This window comes from Podarcis liolepis, assembly GCF_965112155.1.
Source record: "Podarcis liolepis genome assembly, chromosome: 13".
Lineage (NCBI taxonomy): Eukaryota > Metazoa > Chordata > Lepidosauria > Squamata > Lacertidae > Podarcis > Podarcis liolepis.
Genome location: NC_139573.1, coordinates 53,503,429 through 53,519,109, shown reverse-complemented (window position 1 = coordinate 53,519,109; position 15,681 = coordinate 53,503,429). Strand labels below are relative to the sequence as shown.

Here is a 15,681-nt window from a genome sequence, read left to right as displayed (position 1 = left end):
TAAAAGCTTAGAAATTGGGTTCAAATACACATCAACTCTTCTCAAAGTAGGGATAGGTGAAGCTGTCTATTTCCTTTTTGCGGAGGGGTGAAATATAAGAATTTTAAAAAAGTTTTTCATAATACTATAAGATATAAAAGACTAATCTAAAAAACAAAAAGAGATGCTACAAAAATACAACTAGACTAAGTAGAATACAGTCCTCTCTTCTTATTTAATTGAAAGTTCAAAAAGTACATAATAATATGTGCACTAAACACTGTGAGACGTAAATAAAAGAGAGAAAGAAAAAGAGAAACACAACCCATGTAGAAGGGAAAATAAAGCGGGGAAGGGTAAAACCCAAAACTGTATACTTTACAAGGTTGTTATTGTACTTCACCAGATTACCTATTACAGTATTTATAAGAATGGATTCCAAATTTCATTGAATTTGTCCATGGCAAGTCTATATGCAAGTTGTTCATATGCTGCGAGTTTGTATAAGTCTTCAATCCAATCGTAGAAGGGAGCCACATTTTTATTTTTCCAATTCATCAGTATCAGTCTTCTTGCTATGGTGAGGGCATACAGAGTCCTTTCTTAAAGGGAGTTCTTGACCCTTGTTGTTGTTGTTGTTAATCGTTTAGTCATGTCTGACTCTTCATGACCCCATGGACCAGAGCATACCAGGCACTTCTGTCTTCCACTGCCTCCCGCAGTTTGGTCAAACTCATGTTGGTAGCTTCGAGAACACTGTCCAACCATCTCGTCCTCTGTCGTCCCCCTCTCCTTGTGCCCTCAATCTTTCCCAACATCAGGGTCTTTTCCAGGGAGTCTTCTCTTCTCATGAGGTGGCCAAAGTATTGGAGCCTCAGCTTCACGATCTGTCCTTCCAGTGAGCACTCAGGGCTGATTTCCTTAAGAATGGAGAGGTTTGATTTTTTTGCAGTCCATGGGACTCTCAAGAGTCTCCTCCAGCACCATAATTCAAAAGCATCAGTTCTTCGGCGATCAGCCTTCTTTATAGTCCAGCTCTCACTTCCATACATCACTACTGGGAAAACCATAGCTTTTACTATACGGACCTTTGTTGGCAAGGTGATGTCTCTACTTTTTAAGATGCTGTCTAGGTTTGTCATTGCTTTTCTCCCAAGGAGCAGGCGTCTTTTAATTTCATGGCTGCTGTCACCATCTGCAGTGATCATGGAGCCCAAGAAAGTAAAATCTCTCACTGCCTCCATTTCTTCCCTTCTATTTGCCAGAAGGTGATGGGACCAGTGTCCATGATCTTCGTTTTTTTGATGTTGAGCTTCAGATCATATTTTGCGCTCTCCTCTTTTACCCTCATTAAAAGGTTCTTTAATTCCTCCTCACTTTCTGCCATCAAGGTTGTGTCATCTGCATATCTGAGGTTGTTGATATTTCTTCCGGCAATCTTAATTCCAGCTTCGGATTCATCCAGCCCAGCCTTTCGCATGATGAATTCTGCATATAAGTTAAATAAGCAGGGAGACAATATACAGCCTTGTCGTACTCCTTTCCCAATTTTGAACCAATCAGTTGTTACCAACCACAGAAGGAAGTAGCTCTCATCTGGGATCTTTCCTTTCTCCTTCCAGCCTCTCACCCTGGGAGACCAACATTCCCCTGCCTTTTACCCAGGGTCTTCCCTTAACCATCTACCACATGCTTGGCTACACAATCCCGGGACAATAATGAAGGCCCAGAGCAGAGGATACCAAAGAAAAGAGAAGAAAATGAAGAAGTGATACGGAGGGAGGGAGGGAGAAAAGGGCAGGAGAAAGATGCAAGTTGAAAGAGAAGAAAAATAAAAGGACTTCCCATTTTCTATCTGCCAGCTTCATAAAAAAAGGGGGAGACATTCCGTCCAAGATAAAATCAGTCTTCTCTACTTTCTGTTAAATAATGTTTCTTTTCAGTTGAAGTCTCTCAAAAACATTTCATTTCTTTTCCCCACGAAAGTCCAAGAGGGGTTCCTGAATTATTATTATTGGTGGAGGTAAATATCAACCATGTCTTTTTTTTAAAATCCACTTTCCCTCCATAATTCTCACCACCATGCCTCCATATTCATTAATAGTAAATTATTCCTTCCATGCCCATATTAAAATCTCTCCACTGTGATCACATATTGGAATCATATTCCATAATTCTTTTCTTGTTATATATCCTTTAATTCATGCCCAGTTCTGTATATTCAAATTTCATCTCTTGTTGTGTTTCCATTTCCTACTGCATTTATCCTGATCTGCTCCTCCAGGGCATTTCTGTTTCTTCCAGTCTTTTCCAGAGATAGTAGCATAAATTTATAGCATCATTCTCTGAATTTGCTCCAAATAGTATGCAGAATACTTTCTTTCTTCCAGAACTTTCTAAAAGCTGTTCCCCTCTCAATTCCATCAATACCAAATTCAGATGATTCTCCATCTCTCCATTTATGATTTTATCTTTCTCTTCTCCTCCAAACCCATGTATAAGAGGCATTTTCATTTCATCATCCATCATCTGCTTTCTCCAATTTTGCTGATTCATCATCCAGTCCTGTCAGGTTTTCATCAATTTTGTCTGAAATCTCTAGGTAAGTTCCAGTTCCATTTTTCATTTCTTATCTCTCTGATTCATTTTTTTGCCCCCCCTTCATCTAATGTTGATCTGATCATTTTAAATTGTTCAGCCATCAACTGTCGAACAATACCAACAGTCAATGGGAGATCCAAAAGTACCTGTGCCATACTGGATACTTTTGATGCTTTTTATGTTATTAACAACTCAGCCCCCAGGCGCAGACAGCAGAAAATGGCTTTGATCAGAGCATTTGAGGTTGTTCCCTTGACCACTCTTATTTCCAGAGTGATTTAATAGCCAATGTCTGGCTACTATAAATTGCCATCTTGTGTTAGTGGAGAGCTGACAGAAAGACAATCTTCAATTTCCTCTCCTGGAAATGAATCTGTCGTATTCCCCAATGGCACAATTCAAGATCCGATAAAGTTTCTCCAGCTTTGACAATTCTGGCTGAGGCTGATGGGAGCTGCCATCCACAAATATATGAACGGCACCAGGCTGGCTATCTGTGGCACAGACCTTGAAATAACAAGGTATAGCTATTGGGCATGGATTTTATTTGCATCCTTCATAGCAGATTTATATGTATTTGGAGCCTGATGCAGGCCTGAATATATGTGTCACTTGTCCTTGCCTCTGCCAGCACATCCTCACTCCTGTGCAACTTTTAAAGGGGCAGGAATCCTCTTAGGCCCTTCACCTTCCATCTTATCTTTTTATGCTTATATTTTGAAAATTAGTGAAGTAAATAGAAGGTTTAAGTAGAATAAGTAGCACAGTGTCATAATTTTCTTACTATATAATAAAATTGTAAGGCTGCCATGCTGTCGTTGGAATCATATGGAAGCAGCGTCATAACTGAAGAGCAGGCAGGTGAGCAGAGTGGGTGGTAGGTCGCCCAGGTGAGCGTGGAAGGGTTGGGTGAACTGTGAGGAAATAGGCAAGGGGGTGAGTGAGGTGTAAGAGACCAGGGATTAGTCAGGTGTAAAAGAAGGAGCATATAGTCATGTTTTGGGAGAAGGAAGATGGCAAAGGGTAGACTGGTAGGTGGAGTTGTTGAGCGAAGTAAGCAGCAGTGACAGCCCCAAGTAAATTCAAAAGCAGATTTACTATGTGGAATTCCAAAATAGCAATCTGGAATTTATTTTGTAATTTGGGACTATGTCATACTGAAGCATTACTGAAGTAAAGCAGGCATGGGCCTACTCAGTGCCTGGAATGGATACCACTTGGATCTTCACCTAAGCTGCTCCAATGTTCTTTTCTTTTTAAAGAAAGAGGATATAAGTGGTCAGTACTGATTTTGTCTATTTTGAAAACTGACATGGGTATAGGACACTGCCTTATGTTGACTGCAACAACTGATGCAATGATGTCTACTGCAGCACTCCATGGCTTCAAGCAGTGGTCTTTCCCAGTCTTGTTACACAAGAACCTTTTAACTGGAAATGGTGAGAACCCCACTGTCCTTCTCCATACAAAGCATGTACTTTCCCACAGAGCTATGGCCTCTCCCCTAAATATGACATTTTATTCAAATAATTTTTAAAGAAAAAATACTGCATTATGCTTAGAATTAATTCAACGGTGTCCACGATCTGCACAGGTTGGAATGATCTGGAAGGACTTTGCGATGGACAGTGCTACGTTTATGGTTGTTCTGCAAAATATCTACTAACAAGAGGAATGCAAAAGTAATCAGACTCCAACTTAATGCCTTATGAATTAGTCTCATATTACATTTCAGTCTGGAAGCTATTTCCTCCAGGACAATTTTATATAACAAGGAATCGTCTCTGCAGTAACTGGGTTGTAGACTGTATGTGCTGCATCTTTTTATTTATACAAACTCTGCAATAATCCAACTGTCTTTCTGCTTTGTTGGATGGTGTCTCAGTTGAGAAGCCCTTTAGACAATACTTGGCTTACAACTAGGCAACTATTTAACTAGGCTTCCAAATAAAGCCATGCTACTTGCCATTGAAAAAAATCATTAGTATATTCTCTCACTCCACTTATGTCCTGACATCTGTGGCTGGCAGATCACATGGATATTTTACAGCACATAATGCTTAGAATAAATTTGCATCATTGTACATGTCCCTTTTTCATTGTACTGGTCCAACCCAGCAATTTTTTGCTCTCCAATATCTACCTTAAGTAAAGGTAAAGGTAAAGGTACCCCTGCCCATACGGGCCAGTCTTGACAGACTCTAGGGTTGTGCGCTCATCTCACTCTAGAGGCCGGGAGCCAGCGCTGTCTGCAGACACTTCCGGGTCACGTGGCCAGCGTGACGAAGCTACTCTGGCGAGCCAGAGCCGCACACGGAAACGCCGTTTACCTTCCCGCTAGTAAGCGGTCCCTATTTATCTAGCTGCACCCGGGGGTGCTTTTGAACTGCTAGGTTGGCAGGCGCTGGGACCGAGCAACGGGAGCGCACCCTGCCGCAGGGATTCGAACTGCCGACCATGCAATCGGCAAGTCCTAGGCGCTGAGGTTTTACCCACAGCACCACCCGCGTCCCTTTTTTACCTTAAGTAGAATGTGTTTAAGTGCTATCCTCATCTAATGAGCATAAATTTCTATTTAAAATTTTTTTTAAGAAGAACCCTGTTGGCTTAGAAGGCCTATCTAGTTCAGCACCCTGTTCTTCCAGGAGCTAACAATGAGTATGGAAAGCCCACAAGCAAGACAGGAGCATAATATTACTCTTCTACTCACAACGCCCAACAATTGGTATTTATAAGCCCACTTTTCTCTGAATACAAAAGCAGTGAAAAAATGCATATAAAGCAAAGAAATACAGTACAAAATAATTGTAATCCTAGCAGAATTTATATCGGCAGAGAAGTTACAAACTAAACCAGAGGAAAAAAGAGGTGGACATGGTGTGTGTGTGTCAGGTGGACAGCCTGAAGGAGAGTTTAATAATCTGGCTGTGACAATAGAAAAGGTCAGTCCTCAGTACCCACCCAGTTAGTCTCTAAAGGCATGATCAGTAGCATGTGTATCTGTGCAGACCAAGGAAAGAGCAACTGTGTACGTGTGGAAGGGGTCCTTTAAATATCCTAGTCCATGTCATATAGAGCATTAAAGGATAATATCAGCACTTTAAATTGGTTCCAGAAGCAAACATGAAGCCAGTAGACTTTTATCTGTTGCTACAACAGGTTCCACTTGAAACTCTTACAGCTACATTTTATTTCCAGTTGAAGCTTCTGAACACAGTTCAAAGGCAGCCCTGCAAAGTGGCATGGTTCACACATAATGCTAATCCATGGTTTATTAAACCATAGCTTAGTGCTATGTGCAAACCCAGCCCAGCAATTTAACTATGGTTTAATAACTATGGTTAAAGGTTGCTCATTAACCACATTCATAGTTGGTTTTTTAAACACTAGAGAACTTTGACCGTAGTTTAGTGCTGTATGTGAACTCACACTCCTCCATAGCTGTGGCTTCAGGAGCTGTCATTGCCCCAAAGCTAGAGCTGTGAGTTAAGAAGAGTAAACAAATTCAAACTGCAGAGATAACAGGAGGGAGAGAAACTATTCTATGACATAACATAGTACCCTCCAGTTTTTGCTTTCACCAACTTTTCACTCATTTGGTCAAAAATCACAGGTGAAAACTGGATGTTGATCCAAATGCTCACCCAGTGTCCTTCTACAATGCATCATTCCATGTGTTGAGCATTTGAATGCACATCCTCATGTACGTTCTGGGAAAACTAGTTGCAAATCGATACATTTTTATGCATGGCTAGAGCTGTATTAGGATCTTTGTGTACAATGATTAACTGATGGTTTGGTTGACTTGTATAATCACTAATAGGTCACAAAGAACAACAGTGTGAGCCAATGTGGTATAGTACTTAGAATATTGTACCCAGAAGACCCAAGTTCGAATCTCCATTTAGCCATGAAACTCACTGGGTGACTTTGGGACAATCACTGTCTCTCAGCCTAACCTACCTCACAGGTCACTATGGGGATAAAACAAGGAGAGGGAGAACCGTGTACATCTTCTTGAGCTCCTTGGAGAAAGGATGGGACATAAACGTAACAAACGAACAACGGCTGTGCATAAGATGCTAGAGGCAACCTTTGCCCTGTTTAGATCCAGCCAGAGGGGATTATCCAGGTGATTCCAATGTGTGGTGAATACATCTGTGCAAGAAGGGAGGGTGCCTGCAGTCCTCATGGAGGCTACACTTTGCCTGCTCCCCAAGAAACCCAAGTGTTTGACAATCATCACTTGGTTGCAAGAATTCCTTTTTAAGGGTAAGTGCTCTAGAGCAGCCTTTCTCAACCTGTGGGTCCCTAGATGTTGTTGAACTACAACTCCCTAGCTAGCAAGGCCAGAGCTCAAGGATGATGGGAGTTGCAGTCCAACAACATCTGGGGACCCACAGGTTGAGAACCGCTGCTCTAGAGGGTGGTAGCTTTTAATGCTTTTGGATGGAACCAATTATCTGGATTCATTCCAGGTTGGGAACCAGATCAGCTCTGGTTGTCCTGATGAAAGTCCTTTATTGAGAGGGTTGAAGAGAGTGACCTTGCTGCTTTTGTGGTGGTTCCATTTCTACCTGCAGGGCCATTTCCCAGAAAATAGCATTGGGAGACTGTACCTCAGCTCCATAGCAGTTATGCTGCAGGGTGCCTGGTTCCATTCTGTCCACAGTGCTGTTTAATATCTCTTTGAAGCTACTAGGAGTGCTCATTAGATCTGGAGTGAGATATCACCAAGATGCTGATACAGGGGCATACCTAGGGGTTGGACAGGCTGACTCCCTGCTAAGGGCGAAGGCCCAGGAGAGGGCAGAAAAATTATACCTCTCGACTCTGACTCAGCTCCTCTGGCAAGGGGCTGGAGGGGGGAGCATGTTGATACAGCTCCTTCAGTTTCATTAGTCAGTTTCATTTCATTAGTCAGGAGACACTCTCTGGATTCTGGTCAGTGGTTTGACACAGTGTTGAGTTGGATGAGAGCCTATAAGCTCTGGCTGAATCCTGATAAGTACTGTAAGTGGGCATTCCCAGGTTTGGAAATTGGGAATATTGCCTGTTCAGAACTGGGCCACCCTTCCTCTCATAGAACAGGAACATAGCTTGGGGGTCCTCCTGGCACAAGTAGCTTTCTTGGTAAGAAGAACCTTACACTAGTTTCAGTTAGCGCAGCAACTGTTACTGCCCCTGGATGGGGATAGTTTGTCCCATGCACTAACAACCCTAGTTCTGGACGATTGCAATGCACTCTACATGGTGCAGAACACGTTAGCCTGCTAGAAACTGCACTGGCTACTGCTGCTACTGATTCAGCTTTAAGGTGCTTGTATTGACATTAAAACCGCTAAACATCTTAGGACATAGAAACCTGGCAGAGAACCACCCCATATAATCCTGAATGTGCTTTAAAGATCTGTAAAGGATATCCCTCTGGTGGTGCCCGAAATTCAGTATGCAGTGACATGGAAGAGGGCACCACCAGTGCAAGCACCCCAATTGTGCAACCCCTTCCTAGAAGGCTGGTGCTAAGGTTTTAGTTTTCTGTGCCAGCTAAAGACCTATTTATTTACTCAGGCTTCTGGGCGATTTGTTCTCCACTCAGTTTGATGTGATGAAATTTCACTGATGTTATTAATTTGCTTTTACTATGCTTGTTTTTAATGCTTTATGGTTGAAATCCACTGTGGGATGCCTTTTTGGTAGCGAAGAGCAGGCTGTACAGTACATATTTTAAAATACTTTTAGAGTGGGGCTGTGGCAGTGCAGATGTTGCTGTGGTCCAATTGCCACCATCTTTGGCTATTGGTTGTGCTAGCTGGGACTAATGAGAGTTGGGAAGTCCAACATCAGGAAAGCATTCTTTTACAGACCAATCTAAAATATTTTGAAAGCTTTAGAAATCAACTCAAAGAGCTAAATTACATTGGCTCTCACCTAGTATTTAAATGACAACTAATGAAGATCACCCCCTCTCACACACTTCTAAAATCTTCAAGCAGCCCTGAGGCAACGGCAGACAAACTGGAACAGGATAAAAGTATTGAAAGATGCTGCATTAAAAGAATCCGGCTTCTGAAGCCATATTTCGGTGTTCAAACCAGCACTTCTTACATTTTGCTGCAATGAAGTTTACTATCCTGGTTTGTTCTTGGAAGATGTCAGGGAACTGACATCGGAGCTAGAGGCGGAGGGAAGGCTCTCAAATGATGCTGGAGAAGGGCCCAGCAGGGAGAGAGGCAGCTCCGCAGATGGGGAAGCCAATCAGCGCAACACCAGGGATAAAGGGGGGCAGATGGGGGAATCGGCGAGAGGGCTCCAGGACTCTTCCCCGGACACCAGCGGGGAGAGCACGGGTCCTCCGCTACCCACGCCCACCCTGCGCAGAAGACTTCCGCGCAGAGAGAGTAGGAGGAGACTGGGTGTCAAACAACTTTTATGTTGGAAAAGATTTAAGAAACGCCCACTGACGGATTCTGCTAGCGACTGAGGCAGCCACGAAGTGAAGGGCTGTCCAGACTGAAATGTTTAGCAAGGCAACAAAGCCTGGAGAGGCGGCAACTTACGCACGAGCAACCCATACACATTACAGAAGACCTCCACTGACTACATGAGGCAGCTTGAAAGACTGCTGGCTCTTGACTCAGCTAGGCTTGAATATACAGGGTAGAATAATTTAATCATTCCTACAAATCTAGACGTGGTGGGCATAAATGCAATTCTGGCAACCTCTGAGATCAGCAAGGTGCTCAACAACACTGCAGCTCTTGCTAGGCTCTACCAACCCACCACATGTGGCTTCAGGGACAGGTGGCAGGGAATGGATCTGAGTGGTTGCCACGTGCAGGGTACATTTTTTGATCCTGTTGTTGGGAAGAGGTCATGATTCCATAAGTACAGGTGGGGTGGCCTAGTAAAGGGAAGGCCAATAGCTGAAGAAAGCATGGCATGAGGGGGAGCTTGTGCTAGTATACAAAACTGTTGTTGCTAAGAAACCACATGGAGGAAAGGCTCAGGATGCAACAGCCTTCAGGGAAGAAAGCAGAACAGTCCTGATCAAAACCAAAAGCTGCTTTCCAAGAAGAGCTACAATTTGCAATTTCGTTATAGTACAGTGGTGCCTCGCAAGACGAAAATAATCTGTTCCGCGAGTCTCTTCGTCTAGCGCAGGGGTCTGCAATCTTTAAGACAAAAAGAGCCACTTGGACCCATTTCCAAAGAAAAAACAACAACTGGGAGCCGCAAAACCATTGCGACATTTAAAACAAATATATCTCCGGAGCCACAATCTGACAGAGGGCGGGAAGGTGACGTCGGGACGGTGCGTGACTAACGCACGCACCGCCCCCATGCGACGTCACAGCCAGTACAGCGCCTGTCACAGTGAGGAGTGTCGGGGCGCACAATGCGCCTCCTCCCCTCGCTAGTATCCGCCCCGGAGCCGCGGCAAAGGTGTAATAGAGCCACATGCGGCTCCGGAGCCGCGGGTTGCAGACCCCTGGTCTAGCGGTTTTTTCGTCTTGCGAAGCAACCCTATTAGCGGCTTAGCGGCTAAAAGGCTATTAGCGGATTAGCGGCTTAGAAAAAGGGGGGGAAAGCAAAAAAAAAATCGGAACACTCGCAAGACGTTTTTGTCTTGCGAAGCAAGCCCATAGGGAAATTCGTCTTGCGAAGCAGCTCAAAAACAGAAAACCCTTTCGTCTAGCGGGTTTTCCATCTTGCGAGGCATTCGTCTTGACTGATAGCCCATAGAAATGGAAATCCAGGAACTCCTATCCCTTACCTGACAATGCTTCCTTTTTCTCTTCACCCTGACACATTTTAATAGTTACACCAGAGTCCAGAGGTGGATTTTAAATTTTATTTACTCTAGAAAGAGCCTTCAACAGTCTATCCTTGTGGGGGTCTCTCAGGCCACCTGTAAGGAGGCCACAAACCACCCACCAATCATAAATCTGAAACACTCAGCATGTACAATTTACTGAGACTGTAATGTATTTGTTTTGTGACAAAATTCATAGTGTTTTTAAAGCAGGAGTGGTCAACGTGTGTCACTCCAGATGTTGTTGCATTCCCAGCAGCCCCAGTCAGCTTGGTCAGGGAATGATGACAGAGTTCAACAGCATCTGAAGGGTCACTGCTTTCTTATACATTTTAAGGGCCTGAGTGGAAAATGTTGGGGGAAATGGCATTAGTCAAAAATAGGATTGCGGTCAACACCCAAATACCAGAAATGTGTTGCCATCATGGAGATAAATGCCAGTACTATTATTCAGGGGATGCTCTTTTATGCTTATTTAATTTATTGGTAAACATTCTATAAGATGCTCAAGATTGTATATAGTACTAAACATACTTAAAAGATAAATATGCAATGGGCTATTTGGTCTTTTGGGAAGAAATTTATTCTAGCAACATCCTATCAGCTTTGATCCTCTGGTCTTTTAAAATAATAATAATAATAATAATAATAATAATAATAATAATAATAATAATAATTCTTTGCTATATTTTGAAAGAACTTACATATATGTCTATATCAGAGCCAGAAATTTGGGTATCCGTGCATTAATCCCTTGTATAGAGGTGCCAGCTAGGAATTTACTAGTGAGCTGTATCTAGTATTATACCCTGAGGTGCTTATGGAGAAGAGCAAACCAAGCAAGCAACTTGTCACTCTATTACGAAAGCCAGAAGTAATGACAACTCCTGGATGAGCACATGGGTAACAAACAAATGCAATGCTATGGCAGTTCCACATCCAGGGCACACATGCTTCCCCCTCTACTTTAGGGTCAGTAGCCCTTCAATGGTGCACATGAGGTCATGGCATGTATGCAACTGCCTCCATGCTAGGATTCGCTACCGCAAGATAATCACCAACTTGGGTCAGCTTTAGAAGAGGATTAGCCTTATTCTCCATGACTTTGCGTATCAGTAGCTACTGCTAGGTGGGCAGCCAATCAGAAGCCGTGCTTTGGTTTCAGAACATTTTGGAAGTTGAACGGACTTCCAGAATGGATTCCGTTCAACTTCCAAGGTACGACTGTACTTCGGGATTGATTTGGTTTCTACATAAGTTCCTTATAAGAGTCTGAGAAGTAAAAGGCAGAAGGCCTGCCATTTCAAGGGTTAAGGGTATAATTTACTGGAATTTAGGACAACTGTTAATACTGAATGCTATTTTTATTTCATAGGGACGCAGGTGGCACTGTGGGTAGAACCTCAGTGCCTAGGACTTGCCGATCGCATGGTCGGCGGTTCGAATCCCCGCGGCGGGGTGAGCTCCCATCTTTCGGTCCCAGCTCCTGCCCACCTAGCAGTTCGAAAGCACACCTAAGTGCAAGTAGATAAATAGGTACTGCTTTATAGTGGGAAGGTAAACGGCGTTTCCGTGTGCTGCGCTGGTGCTGGCTCGCCAGAGCAGCTTCGTCACACTGGCCACGTGACCTGGAAGTGTCTCCGGACAGCGCTGGCCCCAGCCTCTTAAGTGAGATGCGTGCACAACCCTAGAGTCGGACACGACTGGCCCGTACGGGCAGGGGTACATTTACCTTTATTATTTTTATTTCATACATGCTTCATGGAGCTTATGAGTTACAAAATTATGTAAATTGTTATTAATTTCTTATTTGTCCTTCACCATGAATACCAAGGGCAGGTAAAAGGTAAAGGGACCCCTGACCATTAGGTCCAGTCGTGGCCGACTCTGGGGTTGCGACACTCATCTCACTTTAGTGGCTGAGGGAGCCGGCGTACAGCTTCCGGGTCATGTGACCAGCATGACTAAGCTGCTTCTGGCGAACCAGAGCAGCGCACAGAAACGCCATTTACCTTCCCGCTGGAGTGGTACCTATTTATCTACTTGCACTTTGACGTGCTTTTGAACTGCTAGGTTGGCAGAAGGGACCGAGCAACAGGAGCTCACCCCGTCATGGGGATTCGAACCGCCGACCTTCTGATCAGCAAGTCCTAGGCTCTGTGGTTTAACCCACAGCGCCACCCGCGTCCCAAGGGCAGGTTACAACTGTGTAAAAGCAATGATAAAAATCAGTTTTAAAAATTTATGATCAGAAGAATAGGGTGGGTCTGGGGAAAAGGCAACTTGTTCAAACCTTGTAGCGGTTCACACTAACTTGCAGTAAGTATGAATCGTACACTTCCCTATATGGACTGGAACTGACCTGAATCCAGAGGCATACTGAACCAGTTGTCAGCCTTTACCAGCCTAAAAGGCTGCAGCTTTGATATGACAACATACAACCCCTGGAAGCCAAACACTACCCTACATAAAAAGATTTAAAAATTGTCCAGTAGCACTTTAGAGACCAACTAAGTTTGTTCTGACGAAAGCTTATACCCAGAACAAAGTACAGTGGTGCCCCGCAAGACGAATGCCTCGCAAGACGGAAAACTCGCTAGACGAAAGAGTTTTCCGTTTTGGAGGTGCTTCGCAAAACAAATCTCCTATGGGCTTGCTTCGCAAGACGACAATGTCTTGCGAGTTCCTGCTGGTATTTTTTTCCTTCCCCCCCTTTTTCTAAGCCGCTAAGCTGCTTATCAGCTGATCCAATCAGCAGATAAGCCGCTAAAAGCCGCTTATCAGCTGATCCGATCAGCAGATAAGCCGCTAAAAGCGTTAAGCCGCTTATCAGCTGATCTGATCAGCAGATAAGCCGCTAAAAGCCTCTAATAGCGCTAATCCGCTAATCCCTCAATGGGCTTGCTTCGCAAGACGAAAAAAACCGCTAGACGAAGAGAATCACAGAACGGATTATTTTCGTCTTGCGAGGCACCACTGTAAGGTGCTACTGGACAGTTTTTAAATCTTTTTATTTCGACTACGTCAGACCAACATGGCTACCTACCTGAAACTACCCTACATAGTGCAGTATCTTCATTTGTTACGACTACATGCAGTAACATGGAATACCACCCAGTGAAACAAGGAATCTGAAGATATTACAGAAAGATGGGGGCTCGGGGAAGGGCAGTTGGAAGTCTGTCTAGATAATCAACGACAAGATGACTAAAAATAGGTTGCTTTTCTTGGAGGTGGCAAAAATCAGATGTGTGGGCAGAAGAAACAGATTTGTACCATGCATCATGAACATGCGCATGATACAGAAATCCTGGGAAGGGTTGTAAGGAATTCTACATCCTCTGTCCCTAGCGTGCTACTCGCTCCAATTTTTCCACTTCTCCACTCCACTGCCTATAATCTATGACAAGACATGAACCACAAGAATACAAAGTGGAGGAAGCATGCAAAACTAATTGTTTAAGAAGTTACATAATCTATCCTGCACAGAAGTTTGATTTATCAGCACAAGATTCCGTTTATTCTTTCCACCACCTGATTAATATGTATTTATGGCTCTATCGCAGGAGACCAGGGCCCTGTGGGACTTGACATCCTTCCACAGGGCCTGCAAGACGGAGCTGTTCCACCTGGCCTTCGGTCTAGGCAGTTTGACCCCCCTCTATGGGACCCTGTAAGTTACCTCTTTAGTCCTTTTATCGGCTCATGTGGGACCAACATGGATAGCTGACGCCTATGGTTGTAATTCGTGGGCAGTCATTTAATTTTATTCTGATTCTAATTTTTAAGCTGTCTTTTAATCAATTGCTTGTTTTAATGTACCATATTTTTTGCACCATAACACTCACTTTTTATCTCCTAGAAAGTAAGGGGAAATATCTGTGCTTGTTATGGAGGGAATGCCTACGGGTGGCATGCCTACGGATTTTCCTCCTCTAAAAACTACGTGCGTGTTATGGTCGGGTGCGTGTTATAGAGCGAAAAATACGGTATTTGATATTTGATGTTAGCCGCCCTGAGCCCAGTCTTGGCCGGGGAGGGCATGGTATAAATATTTACTTACTTATTTACTTAATTATGTGCATGTGCCTACTAACAGCCATTTTTCAGAGTTCCCACTTGGCCCTTGAAAACTGCCTCCAACGTGGAGATATCCGGGTACAGATGGGCTTCTCCCATGGCCTACCACTGAGTTCACCGGGCAGCTTTCATTTCCACCCAATGTTGCCCCTAAATGTACCAATGTTAATAGCTAATAGCCATTCACATTAATTTATATTTTCCTATGCCATGCCACACTTGCAGACAATAGCTTACTGTCAAAACCTCCTAAGTTATTCTGCTCGCACCGAGAGAGCAACTAGGTGTGAAAGTTTTATTTCTATTTTTTAATCACAATGAAGTTAAATTCTATCACAACTGCTGCGTTAGCTGCAAAATTGGACCATCACTCTGGCATGGGTGACCCAACCTCCACTAAAGTGACTCCACAAAGGGCCCCACAGAGAGATGGAATTTCTTCTTTACCCTGTATTATGCAAACCCTCTCTTCACGCTTGACAGGCACTACAATCCTTTTTCACAGGTTTAAGTTGTGAAAGAATGGTTTCAGCTTGCTATTCACATGGGAGCACAAATGATTAGGCTGACTTATTTCAATGGATGCATGCACACTTAACATTGTTAGATTTTGACACAAATTGCAGCTATGCAAATCAGTTAGCTCAATCTTACCACTCCTGGCATACGTACCATGATAAAGCCAAAGTTGGAAAAAGCCAAGTGGCAGTTTGTTACCGTATTGCCCTGAATATAAGCCTCACTTTTTTCCTCAAATTCTGACCGTGAAAAGTTAAGGTGCGGCTTAAATTTGCGACCTTACAAAAATGGGCTTCTACGGTATCATTGCTGAAACACACAGTAAAACAGAACGGGTGTGAGTGCCTGCGGAATTTTAAGGGAGCAGCTTATTTTCGGGTATTGTCTCTCCTCCCCCCCCCCCCTTGAATTTTAAAGGTGTAGCTTATAATTCAGGTGTGACATATTTGGGCCAACACGGTACATGCAACAAGGGCTAATTCATATGGCCATATATTAAGATAATGGCAACCATTGATTGCATGACATGTGGTGAATTTCTAGCCAGGAAAAGATCCTTCTGCCTTTTTTTTCTCCACTCCCCACCTTTATTCCATTATATAACTAAAGGCAGTGCACATCCGAACACTGATTAGGCTCAGACCTGCTAACTTCAGCATAGTGGGACATCATGTGTTAAATTCACT

At 43.6% G+C, this 15,681-nt stretch overlaps 1 protein-coding gene and 1 long non-coding RNA gene across 7 annotated transcripts in view; one reads left to right on the top strand and one right to left on the bottom strand.

Moving 5' to 3' along the window:
- Positions 1-15,681, bottom strand: part of RPRD1A (regulation of nuclear pre-mRNA domain containing 1A) — a 37,047-nt gene that overhangs the window by 2,816 nt on the left and 18,550 nt on the right. The gene's annotated exons all lie outside the window — the stretch shown is intronic.
- Positions 1-15,681, top strand: part of LOC310692422 — a 39,177-nt gene that overhangs the window by 14,051 nt on the left and 9,445 nt on the right. For 3 of the 6 annotated variants that reach the window (XR_014518793.1, XR_014518794.1, XR_014518797.1), the window contains exons 2-3: positions 3,903-4,019; positions 13,963-14,069. This is a non-coding gene — a long non-coding RNA (uncharacterized lncRNA). The remainder of the gene's footprint in view (positions 1-3,902; positions 4,020-13,962; positions 14,070-15,681) is intronic. The other 3 variants (XR_014518795.1, XR_014518796.1, XR_014518798.1) reach the window with 1 other exon arrangement.